Genomic DNA, 12,587 nt, shown 5'->3' on the forward strand with positions numbered 1-12,587 from the left:
GCAAGTGAGAAATAATCGTTTCCAGTCAATATGCTTCACCAGCCAACCGACCGATGAGGAATAGTGGTCGCGGTTGGTTCGGTTTCTCTTTGCTCCCTGTGCGTGTTCGTTCGTAGTGATGGTTGGCACTGATGACTGATCGTATCCTTCATATTCACTCGATTTCAAGCACTGCAAAAGATGGTTGCACTTATTTAAGCTCCACATTTTGCTCAAATTATAATAGAAAAAAAAAAACATTTTCCCTAAAATTTTGACTTCTTTGTACCCTTTTTCGCTATAGTGTACCAGTTATGGCTAATCCCATAAGGTATGCATGCAAATAGTGCGAAAAGGAACCGAAGTTTTAAAATGTAACCATAACTGGTACAGGGTTCTTATCATTGACACACGCTGTAATAAATACTAAAAGTAGTTTTGGCTTCATTTATATATGTTTTCCTATAAAGTATGGAAACCAAGCTATCTTTTAACATATTGATGACATTCGTTGGTCTTCTCGTTATTTTTGTACAAATAGATTTCCTTAGGTAGTGCGTAAATTGGTACAGGCACCCTACACTGAAGTTTTTTTACGCGGTCCGCATAAAAAAAAATCGCGTTATTTAAAAAAACGTCGACAAGCCTCGTTGTATAAATGTGCGAATCTTCATTCAGCACCTTATTGTGTAAACTACTGTAACTGACACATGATATCCCGAATAAAACGGTATCACATGTCTGTCATATAGGTTATGATTTTCAGATTATGCTTGTTATGTGGAGCGGATCTAGTGTAATGGTTAAAGCCCGTGACTATCACGCCGAGGACCTGGGATCGAATCCCACTCCCAACAAACTCACTAAAATGTGGGTTCTTCCTACAGAAGGGAAGTAAAGCGTGGGTCCCGAGATGAACTAGCCTAGGGCTAAAAATCTCGTCAATACAGAAAAAAAATCTTGCTATCATAAACAGGATAAATCGATGTTACCGCAAATCATCCCGACCAGAAGCTCCTAACAAGATTATAACAAAACTATTACAACCGTTGTTAGAAATAACACAATTTGATATAATTTTGTTTTAAGGATTCGTATATGTGAATAACCATAACAAAATTGTAACAAAATTTGTTATTATTTTAAAAACAAAACTATAACAAAACTTGTAGCATTTATTCAAACAGATATATAACAGCATTTGTTACATTATGCATATTAAAATAATTGCCTATAACAAAATTTCGTAACACATTTATTGTAGTTTTTACTACATTTTTTGTAACAAAATAATTTCGTTGGGTTTTTTGTATTGACGCGAAATAGTTTGATCATTTTTGTAATATTAATCACTCGAACCAAAAGCCATAAAATAAAACTTATAGCATTCATTTAGAACGCAACGCTAAAATCGTTAAAACCTCCCTTCTCTTCCATTACGCTTTTTTGTATGAAACTCCTAAAATGTTTGCATGGACCGTAACGCTTGGTTGTACTTTCCCCTATCCCTTGAGCGACTCGTAATTTGGGGACGGCGTCATATTTGTTAAAAAAAATCAGCAGAACAACTTGTTAACATTTAGTTATAATCTGCCATATTCTTCCCAAACCAGCAGTGCTTTGAAGCTACTATCGTTATGCGACATCAATACAGCTGGAAGGTGTAATAAAAAGAACTGTTGGGATATCACCATGGCTTGTCGGATGTAAACATTATTATCAATACTAACTGTAAGCTGAAATATAGCTGGAAATCAAATACTTCAGTGCTATTTTTTTCTATTTTTTGGGGTTCTTTTATTACACTCTAATCCAAAACCGGAATAGTTCCCGGATGATGTGCCAATCGAATAAGAATCCTCACCAACAAAACAGCTGTTTTCATAGAGTACGTTTTGATACTGTTGCAGCGCTTTGTAGCGTTTCAAAGAACATTCTTTCTGCTGGAAGCTGTGGCAAAGAACCTGTTCACGCAACAGCACAGTATTTTCTAGATGATGTTGGGTTAGTTTTGTGGCACAATTGTGATGTCTTGTCTGGTGTGAAACCACCGACGAACTGACGTGACAGTTAGAACAAACAAATTCAAATTTGTTGTCTTCGACGCCATGATGAAAAATATCCGAACACTACCGCCACCTCTATAACGGTTCGCGTTGATTTGATAGCTTGACTCCAAACCCCCGTGTGTTCATATAGGAAAAGGTTCGCGTCTGCACTGATTTGACAGAAGCGTTCGCTCGCTTCACAAGTCTACCGTTAAATTTAGGGGGAACACTTTTGAAATACCACTGTCACGTCGGTTCGTTGGTGGTTAAACAAAACAAGTAAACATTGACAAACTTCCCCTTCATTAGATCGTTAGCTTTTCTTTCTTCTCTGTTAACCTTAGTTTTGTTTTCTTACACGATACATTGTCGGGTAAACAACATGAAAAAAGGTTTGGAACTTTTTATCTGACCGTTTTCAAATTTTGGTAGGATGTCAAAGATACAGTAGACGTTAGATAACTGCAACATGTTAACGTTTCACTTAGCGAACATATTTTTGGGGAATTATACATCTTATGATCTGTTCATCATGCAATTTATTATACAGATGATTTTGGGATTCGAACTGTGCGTGTTTTCGAGAATGCTACATAGTTTCTTGCGCAACACTTATATACTACACCAAAGCTAAAAAGTGCGCGCGGATAGCGGCGTTGATGGTGTAGTGGAAAGCGTGGTTGCCTCTCACCCCAGTCGGTCTAGGTTCAATCCTAGTCGACGCCGTCGGTATTTCTGAGACAAAAATATCTGATCACGCCTTCCCTCGGATAGGAAGTAGAGCCGTAGGTCCGAGCCCATGTGTTGATGGGTTCGATATGTAGGGTCCCAGGTGTGCTGGCTGTCTCCCTGGGCGTCGAAATTTAAGGCTTAGCTCCTAGACCCTGCCGACGTAACAACTGGCGCCGAGCGGTGCTAGTTGGCCAGAAAGAAGAAAGTGCACGCAGGTGACTCGAAGCTAATGATGTTTCGAATTTGGTTCCGAGGTATGTAGATGTGTAGACGAAATAAGAAATCCATAACAACATTTGTTAATAGACAGTAAGAAAATCTGGACCTCCTCGTGAATTGGCCAGTAAGTTTTCAAGTGATGGTTCAGGACCCAGATTTACGAGGAAAGATGCATTCAGCGCCTTCAAATGATTTTTTAGACAAATATGTATGGTCTTCTATAAAGTTGTTCCTAATAATAAGGGCCTCTTCCAATGTACATTAAAATTAGGGTGGTCCATATTTTCGAAGACATTAGAAGCCAAACTTTTTTTCTTGCAAGAATATCTGTATACATTTTTCGGCAAAGTTGTAGATCTATCAATTTTGAGCATGTTTGCTGAAGACACTTTTTTATATAGCTTTGAAATGGACCGAGCTAGAGATACTTTTCTGAATTAGCTTAGGCTGGTTCAAGAAAAACCGGTTTTCTGGCATTAACTTTTTCAGTTTCAATGTCTCATCAAAGTCGCCCACAAAACAGTTGTAGAACATTTGCACTCAAGAAAAAAATAGTATTTTTCTAGAACATCATCAATATCTTTTGAACGGAATGACGGAGCAACAATCTCGGCGCACAAAAATGTGCGTTTTTGGAAGCTCTAAAAGTGGTTCTAAGACGACTTTGATGAGAAAATTGAAACAAAAAAGATCAATTGTTTAAACTGTTTTGACCAAATTAGTATTTTCCCATAGTTTTCATAAGGTGAAACGCTAGAACAAATCGTTTCATCGCTCTATCTTTTTTGTTTCAAATTTACCATCAAAGTCGCCTGAGAACCACTTTTGGAGCTTCCAAAAACGCACATTTTCGTGCGCGGAGAATGTTGCTACGTCATTCCGTTCAAAATATATTCATGATATTGAGAAAAAATAGGCACTTTTCTACTATTTTTTTTTCTTGAGTTGCAAAAATAACACCCCTCTAACTTTTTGTTACGTTTTATAACAATATTTCTACTTTTGAATACTGGCGAAAATTGTTTTTAATGTTCGCCCCAACTCGTAATAACACCTGTAAAAAAACTATGATTTTAAAAGAAAAACGCCTGTAACTATTCAACCAAAAGATATAACGACCGCCTCCGCGCACGAAACGACGCGCTTTTAAGTGCTCTGCGAGTTTCCTGGGCGACTTTGATGAGAAATTGAAACTGAAAAAGTTAATGCCAGAAAACCGGTTTTTCTTGAACCACCCTAAGCTAATTCAGAAAAATATCTCTAGTTCGGTCAATTTTAATGCTTTATACTTCTTCAGACTTCAGCAAACTTGCCCAAAATTGATAGATATACAACATTTCCGATGAATGTATATATATTCTTGCAAAATTTAGTTCCCATTTTCTTTGAAATATGGACCACCCGCACTTTCATGTACATTGGAAAGAAAGCCTTATTATTAGGAACAACTTTGTAGAAGGTCATATTTGTCTAAAAAATCGCTCAAAGGCGTTGAATGCATATTTTCTTGTAAATCTAGTGTAGAATTAGCCTTAGTAAAAATACACGTAAATAAAAATTAAAAAAAATGTAGATCTGGTTCATGGACCATTATGCACTGGTGCATGCTCCGTGTGACCGTTGTCTAGTGTTATGTTTTATGCATTCTGTACAGCATCTGGTTGAAGACGGTGTTTGTGTCTTAAAATTGGTTGACAGACGGCTGAGATATTAATTATACGCTTGGTTAAACATCTCTCAAAAAGTTAAGTTGTATTTCTCTCAAGTACTCATCGAAAGATATCTCAGTAAAAATTGTCCAATTGATATAAAATTTCAGAGTGTTCTACTAGGGTGTTTCATTTGATGCTAAGTGAAACCAAATTAGTTGACATATCGCTGAGATATTTATTACGATACACTTTGTCAAAAATCTCAAAAAGTTTAATTGTATAACTTCCAAGTACGCTTCGAAAAATATCTCAGTAATTAAGTATCCAATCGTTATGAAATTTGATAGGGTTCTTGTGGGATGTTGTAGCTTTCATTTGGTGCAAAGAGATCCCAAATCGGTTGACAGACGACTGAGGTATTTATTATGATGCACTTGGTCAAAACTCTCTCAAAAAGTTAAGTTGTATTACTCTCAAGTACTTTTCGAAATATATCTCGGTAACCAAATGTACAATAGCAATAAAATTTAACAGAGTTCTACTAGGATATAGTAGCTTTCATTTGGTGTTAGGAGAACCCAAATCGGTTGACAGACGGCTGAGAAACGTGCGTGACTTTTTTTTTCGTAACATACGCACACGAACACACAGACATTCGAATCGATTCTGCAATGTTTAATATTCTAAACTTTAACTTCTATTATATAAAAACTCATTTAGAATCAATCTTGACCATACTAAAGCTCCTTTTTTAATAAAAACGTGTGGAATTTTTGTAGAATAGGCCACGTTTCAGAGTCAGGACGAATTTGGTGGAATCAAACTTCAAGACTCCTTGGACCAAGAGCAGCGCGCTAGTTGAAGTAACGCCGCTTATCCTCTTCCATTTCGTATTGTTCTCCTCTAGGTGGATTAATGCATTTTTCATTTAATCTTTAGAAACAGTTTTATCATAAATACGTAGACGCACTATCAACACATATTTTGTTCTGAAATCTGCATGATTCAGAAGGACTAACAAGATCACGTGCTCGCATAAATAATATCCCTCCTTGCACCACATACACGATAAAAACTCGGCAGGGAGTGCTCGTCATGGTCGAAAAACGCGATCCATAACATGGATTTGTAGCCAACCCGGCTCAGAAGAGCAGCAGAAAACATTCAATTTGAACAGTCAATTTGTTCCGTGCAATAACGATGGCGATGCGGGAGCCGATGCTGGTTTTGTCTTTATCGACGATAACCGAAGATTCTTTGTAGGATATGCATTTTACTGCGTTAATGTTGCGCCCGGAATCTACCGAGTTGAGAATTTTCAAACAGATGATTTATTGATACATTTCACTAACATCATGTGAAGGCACCCACTGTGGTGACTACGGCTACATCAAAAATTATGTCTAGGCTTTAGGTAAAATGTGAAGCAATGCTCTAATATCTGTTCTGCATCGTTCCCAATAGTTCCGCGATGGTAGAGTAAAGCCGATTCTCATCAAACTATACTAAACTATTTATAAAGTTTTTCGAATGAGTGTAATCAGTTTCGTACCTTTTAATTCCGCCCTATATTGCTTATCCTTTGACAGATACGCGTATTTCGACTACCACTTGTAATTTTCCTCAGTGTCAGTTATCCACGGATCCAGTGGATAACTGACACTGAGGAAGATTACAAGTGGTAGTCGAAATACGCGTATCTGTCAAAGGATAAGCAACATAGGGCGGAATTAAAAGGTACGAAACTGATTACACTCATTCGAAGAGGGTATTCTGCTTAGAGGGTTCGAAAAGTCGGTACAAGATCATAAAGTTTTATTGATCATCAATCACTTGTACATAAATTCAACAAAAGTTTGATGGTAGTCGTTTGTACTACTGATGAAATTCATTTTTGAAAGTTTTTGATGTGTAGGCTGGATCGGTTTAATGAGGTTTTAAGTGACACATTTATACAAAACGAGCTATTACTAAAATCAGCAACTTCTTAAGAAACCCTTGGAATCATTTATAGTTTATAGTATGGATAGTATGGACAATCTCTGTTTTGGAATAGGATGAACATAGGGGCATAGGTTGAAGAAGGGTACCCTACAAATCTGAAATTTGGAGTGATTACTAATCAAATTAAGTTTAACGAAATGAAAATTAGGAACTGTTCATTACCCACGTAGACCAAAATTTGGCCAACTCAGACCCCCTCCTAGACTTTTGTACATATAAAAAAAATGAAATTTGTATAAAGCGTAGACTTTGGCAAGACCATTCCGGGTTTGTTAGTGGCAAAAGTTCAGTCGTTATTTCATGTTGAAAATACCATATCTCTGTTTGTTTTGACAAACTGTCAAAAATTTCGACAAATGAAAATATATGTATTATCAAACAATATTACAGTTCAGTTTAAACTAGAAATCAGTTTGTCGCTATAGTAAACTGAAAAATCGGTTGATTTGAACTAGAATTTAAAAGTGTGTTTACAATTTATGTTTCTGCGTGTAAGTATGTAGTAAAAAAACATAAAGACTGAGTGTACCAGTTATCGGCATAGCGGGTCCCAATTTGGTTATATAGATTTTTAAGATAATTTTACAGTAATGGCATTCAAATTCTTCCTACTACAACTTCCATAATAGATCAAAGTTTGAAAAATTTCTAAATTTCCACTATGTCCAAATAGGGAACCACTACTATAGCTATAACTGGTACACTACAGGGTGCGTGCGATATTTTTGCACTAAATCATATCGTAATCATAAAACACGTTTTAAACATAATTCGACAATAGATCTATACTAGCTTAGCTTAACTTAGCTTAGCTTAGCTTAGACTGACTGCACACATCTATGGTTGCTATTCCGTGATTGACCCGAACCAATGACAGTTGCACAATGAATCAACTGAATAATTGACTGGGAGTGGTCAATATTCTCACTGTGCACGCTTCAGAGACTCTCTTTAAAGGTACAATAACGGCGCCGGCCACGTCCTTGCAGTCAGGTTGGAAGAGGGAAGGAATATTAGTAACAACCTTTGTTAAGTGAAGGCCCGCGTTTACCCCTGCGACTCCACCAAAGGCTGCAGGAAGGAGTGTTTGTTAGTAGGAAAGGTATCGTTGGGTCTGGATTCACTTTAATAAGTAATATGATCTTCGTGTCATGCTGGTTGCCGCGCTATTGTTTGCTTCACTCGGAAAGCAAACAATCGATCACCCACGTCAGGTGGTCACTTAATATTTCGAATCGAACCGCGGAAGCTAGTCGCCAAATATTTAACTGCAAATGACACGAACGAACATGCAAGCTGATGCACTATTGTTCACTACATATGAGAAGCAAACAACTGATCACCCACGTCAGGTGATCGTTCAGTGTTGCTACAAAAGACGTGACACAACGAAATGCTCATTTCCGAATAGGGCAAAAGAAAAATCGAACGACCGAAGCAAAAGCGCGCGAAACCGGCACCCAGACGAAATCTTATCACACACTCTTCGACAATAGATCTATACTAAATGATTTTTTCGCGAACAATTGTGATTATTTCAATGATTTAGGAAGAAAAAAGTGGTCCTAATATCGATAACCTTTTTTGAACGATCCTGAGAACCGCTGCAAGTTCGTTTTAGTGTTGTTCTCTATATTTTGGTCAACAATTGTGTTATTTTAGGTAAAACTAGAATATTTTTTTGTACGAGGAGCTCCAATGATATCATCGTTATGTGTGCCGTTCAAAAAATATCCCATAAATTTGAAAAAGAGGTTTCTAGAAGACGAAAATGCGAACAACTTGAGTATTAATATATGGAGCAGCTGCATACTATCTGCATTTTCTCAGCAGTCAAGAACGCTATGAAGCTGATTTTTTCAGTGTAGTTGGGGGATTCCATAGGCTTGTTACCTACAAAAAACTACATCGCTGGAATGGAAGATAGCAGAGAAATAACTGGAAGAAGTCGGAAATTCTAATTTGAGCAATGGTATTCTACAAGGGCTGCTCAAACATTTATGAGAAAATTTAAAACTAAAATATCCTAAGTCTGACCACCTCAATTTGCTGTTTTAGACTCCCATAAGCTACAGCACAAATTTGAGCTGAATTGATAAGGTCTTAGGTATCGCTCGACTAGTCTGAAGTTTATATGGTAAAACTGGTACAAATATGTGCAGAAATGGCATAGTTTTAGTTTTCTGCACTAGATGGCACTGGAAGCGTTCAATAACCCTTTTAGTATTATTATAGGGAATTCTATGTGGAACATCTTTGTTGAAGACCGCTAAGTGATCCGATGCTTGCTAAAAAAAATTGTACCGTCTACCCCCGTTGGTTTGAACGACACCTCATGCAAACCAACGGGGTTCATTTTAGTTTGAACTTCTAGCAACCCTGTGGACGACGAAAAACCTCACTGCTGGCAGCCTCATTTTATGCTTTGTTTTGATTCTGCGTTCCGTTTCACCCCGTTCCATTAGCAGATTGAAGTTTGAGCCATTTTTAATTTGAACGATGTGCAGATTAGAGGGGGTCAAATTAAAAAGTGTTCAGATTAGATGCGGTCAAACGAACGGGGGAAGACGGTACCCTAGACTTAGTGTATCGAAAAAACAACCAGTTTTTATTGATGCTATTCGATAATGTGTTAAAATCACCACGTCAAAATTATTTAAATTATAATTTTTTAAGCATATCTGTATCATTACGTCTCGTGTATCATTATCGGGCTTTTACACATTACATTTTACTGATTTCGTCTTATTTACACAACAAACAGTAGAACCCGAAATGTTATTGGGCGCGCTAGTGTAAAACATAGGATCTCATACCACCACGTTTTTGATTATTAATGGTTTTATATTTTTCACAGTTCACTAGAAATATGGTGCATTTGATGATGTTTTTTTTATAGAATGAGAAAATCTGCAACAGATACCCAAGAGGTGGTTCCTCGGGTGATGTGGGGATCGACCCACTAAAAACTCATTCTCTCTCTTCCTTACCTTCGCGGTACGCCCGTTAGGGATGACTTCGAAAAGGGGGGGACCGTACATGAGTACACTCTAATAGTAAGCGTTCCACCAGCTACCGCCTTAAGTTGTTCACTCTCCCCTGGAGGCTCGGGTCCTGGCTAGTACTTAGACTACCCGTTGAACTCAAGCTCCTGGATGGGGAAGGGGGGCCAACTCAACTAGCTGTCGTTCGGTTCGCCATTTACTCTGTAGTTCAAGTACGATTCGAGAAACCGTGGAAGTAACGGAGTCCCACTTGTCCGCCCCCATACACATCCTTTCAACAATGTTGTCAGGCGTGATATCTCTACCGCATACCTCCTGCATACTCGACCTTTGCTCCACGAAACGTGGACATTCAAAGAGCACTTGCTCCGCGGTCTCGTTGCAGTCTGCACACTCCGGACATGCGGGGGAGCCTGCGTGTCCGAATCTGTGCAGATACCACCTAAAGCACCCATGGCCTGACAGAAATTGAGTCAAGTGAAAATTCACCTCGCCATGGGGCCTGCTCGTCCACTTGGACACGCTCGGTATGAGCCTGTATGTTCATCTACCCTTGCTGGAGGAATCCCATTCGCTCTGCCACTTCAGCATAGACGAGGTTCTGGCGATACGCCTCGCGCCTCTTATGCCGCGTCGCTCGAAGCATTCTTCATCCTCTGCCACCACTAAAGCTATGGGCATCATGCCCGCTAGCACACATACCGCGTCCTTTGAGACCGTGCGGTATGCGCTCACCACCCTAAGGCACATCAGCCTGTGGGTACTCTCAAGTCGCTTCATGTTTCGGTTAACCACTAGCGCCTTCGACCATGCAGCGGCGCCATACCGTAGTATGGAGACCGCTACTGCCGCGAGCAGCTTACGCTTACTCGAGACTATTGCCGAGCTGTTTGACATTATCTTCGACAATGCCATTATCGCCATGCTTGCCCTTTTGCAGGCATATTCTACGTGGCTTCCGAATTTCAGCTTATCGTCGATCATGACCCCCAATTGCTTCAGTGACTAAGCGTGACTAAGCTTCAGTTGATCGTGCATCCACCTGTGGTGACCACTGCCTGCTGTTCAGACTTGCGGTTGTTTACCACCACCACCTCCGTTTTGTGGTGCGCGAGTGCCAAATGACTCGACCTCATCCAATCCTCCACTATGCCAATTGCGTGAGTTGCTCTCAGTTCCACTTCCTCTATCGACTCGCCGTATACCACGCCGCATACCATCATCGGCGAAGCCGACCAGCTTTACGCCCGGTGGAAGTTTGAGCCTCAATACGCCATCATACGCCGCGTTCCATAGTACCGAGCCCAAGATGGACCCCTGCGGTGATTTTGCAGCTCCTCTCGCCTTCCTCGGTGTCATAGATTAGCACTCTACACGGTAAAAAATCTGCACTCTGATATGAACTGATTGGCACTTGAATTCGCACTACTGTCTAATCAGTTCGTTATCAATTCAATAACATTCGAAAAAGAACATTCAATGCCTCTTCAATTTAAATGGAAATTCACTTCAATTCGTTGTTGACAATATTTTGATTTCAAAACTAGAATTAAAAAAAAGTGTTCACCACACCCAGATTCGATACCAGGACCTTGAGATTCACGATCATCTGTTTTCCCACTACACTACATCTCATCTGTTAGAGAGGTGCGCATCGAAGCGAAACACTTTCTACCACCTTTCATCTATATTTACTTTCATGTCCAAAACAGTCATTACCAAACCAATAGCTTTTCACTTTGGATCGTACTGCTTTATACAGTAGTGCAAATCGAAGTGATTTTCAGTTAATTTCTCCGGTGGGTTTGTTTTGGTTCTGAAATCAACACTGACAGCATTGTGATTCCAAAGGAAAAACATTGCTGATCATGTTGATTGGGATGTTGAAGAGTTAATGGATTTTTCCCTTACATCGAGCGTGCAGAATTTTTACCGTGTATTCTGGAAGTAGCTCTCCAATATCCGGCATAGGCTAACCGGGACTCCTAGGTGGTGTATTGCGCACTCAATGGCGGTCCAGCTGACGCTGTTGAACGCATTCTTAACGTCCAGCGTGACGACCGCGCAATAGCGGATTCCTGTTCGCTTCTTTTGGAGCGCTTTCTCGGCCGTTTTGGTTACAGCCCTAATAGCGTCCACCGTCGATCGACCCTTCCGGAAGCCGAACTGGTTATCCAAGAGACCAGAGTCATCGGGATTCTCGGTATAGACCATCAGCCTCGACAGAATGATCCGTTCCAACAGTTTTCCAGCGGTGTCCAGCAGGCAGATAGGTCTGTATGCCGACGGGTCGCCAGGTGGCTTCCCGGGTTTGGGCAGTAGAACCAATCTTTACCTTTTCCACCTCTCCGGAAATTCGCCTCTGTCTAGGCACATCTGCATAGCCATTCTGAACATGTCAGGCTTAGCCTCGATGGCCGTCTTGATGGCTAATAGCGACTTCGCTATTGCAATGAGTTCGTCGTTCGTCACCGAGACTACCTCGCTATGGCCGGTTTGGCTATAGGGAACGGGGGCCCATGGTCTTGTATCGTGGCGCGGGAACAGCATTTCCACTATCTTCTGCAGCATCTCTGGGGAGCGTTCTGGGGGTGCTGACGCATTTGATGATGTGGGATTTATTGTGCGTTGCATGAAAAACACATTTATGGCGACTACTTTTCCAGGTCTTGGAAGATGGAAGAAATTCAATCGCAGTGCAAATATCACGTGCAGTCGCAGCAGTCATCACATCACCCGGCCACGTGGTGAACTTTTTTCATGAAATATCAAAGATCACTATGATGGAAAATTTGAAAACCAGTTCTGTTGCCTTAGGCGACTATCTCGCGCGTATCTTTGGCTGCGATCAAAAGTAGTCGCCAAAGTAGATTTTATTTTGATTCTTATAATGGTCCACTGCACGAATTTCTGCTGGCCTGCTTACTCTCACACGAAATTTGACGTTT

At 40.0% G+C, this 12,587-nt stretch overlaps 1 protein-coding gene across 5 annotated transcripts in view; it reads left to right on the plus strand.

Moving 5' to 3' along the window:
• Positions 1–12,587, plus strand: part of LOC109411955 (aryl hydrocarbon receptor) — a 95,184-nt gene that overhangs the window by 62,068 nt on the left and 20,529 nt on the right. The window lies entirely within an intron of this gene.

The sequence above is a fragment of the Aedes albopictus genome, chromosome 3 (genome assembly GCF_035046485.1).
Source record: "Aedes albopictus strain Foshan chromosome 3, AalbF5, whole genome shotgun sequence".
Classification (NCBI taxonomy): domain Eukaryota; kingdom Metazoa; phylum Arthropoda; class Insecta; order Diptera; family Culicidae; genus Aedes; species Aedes albopictus.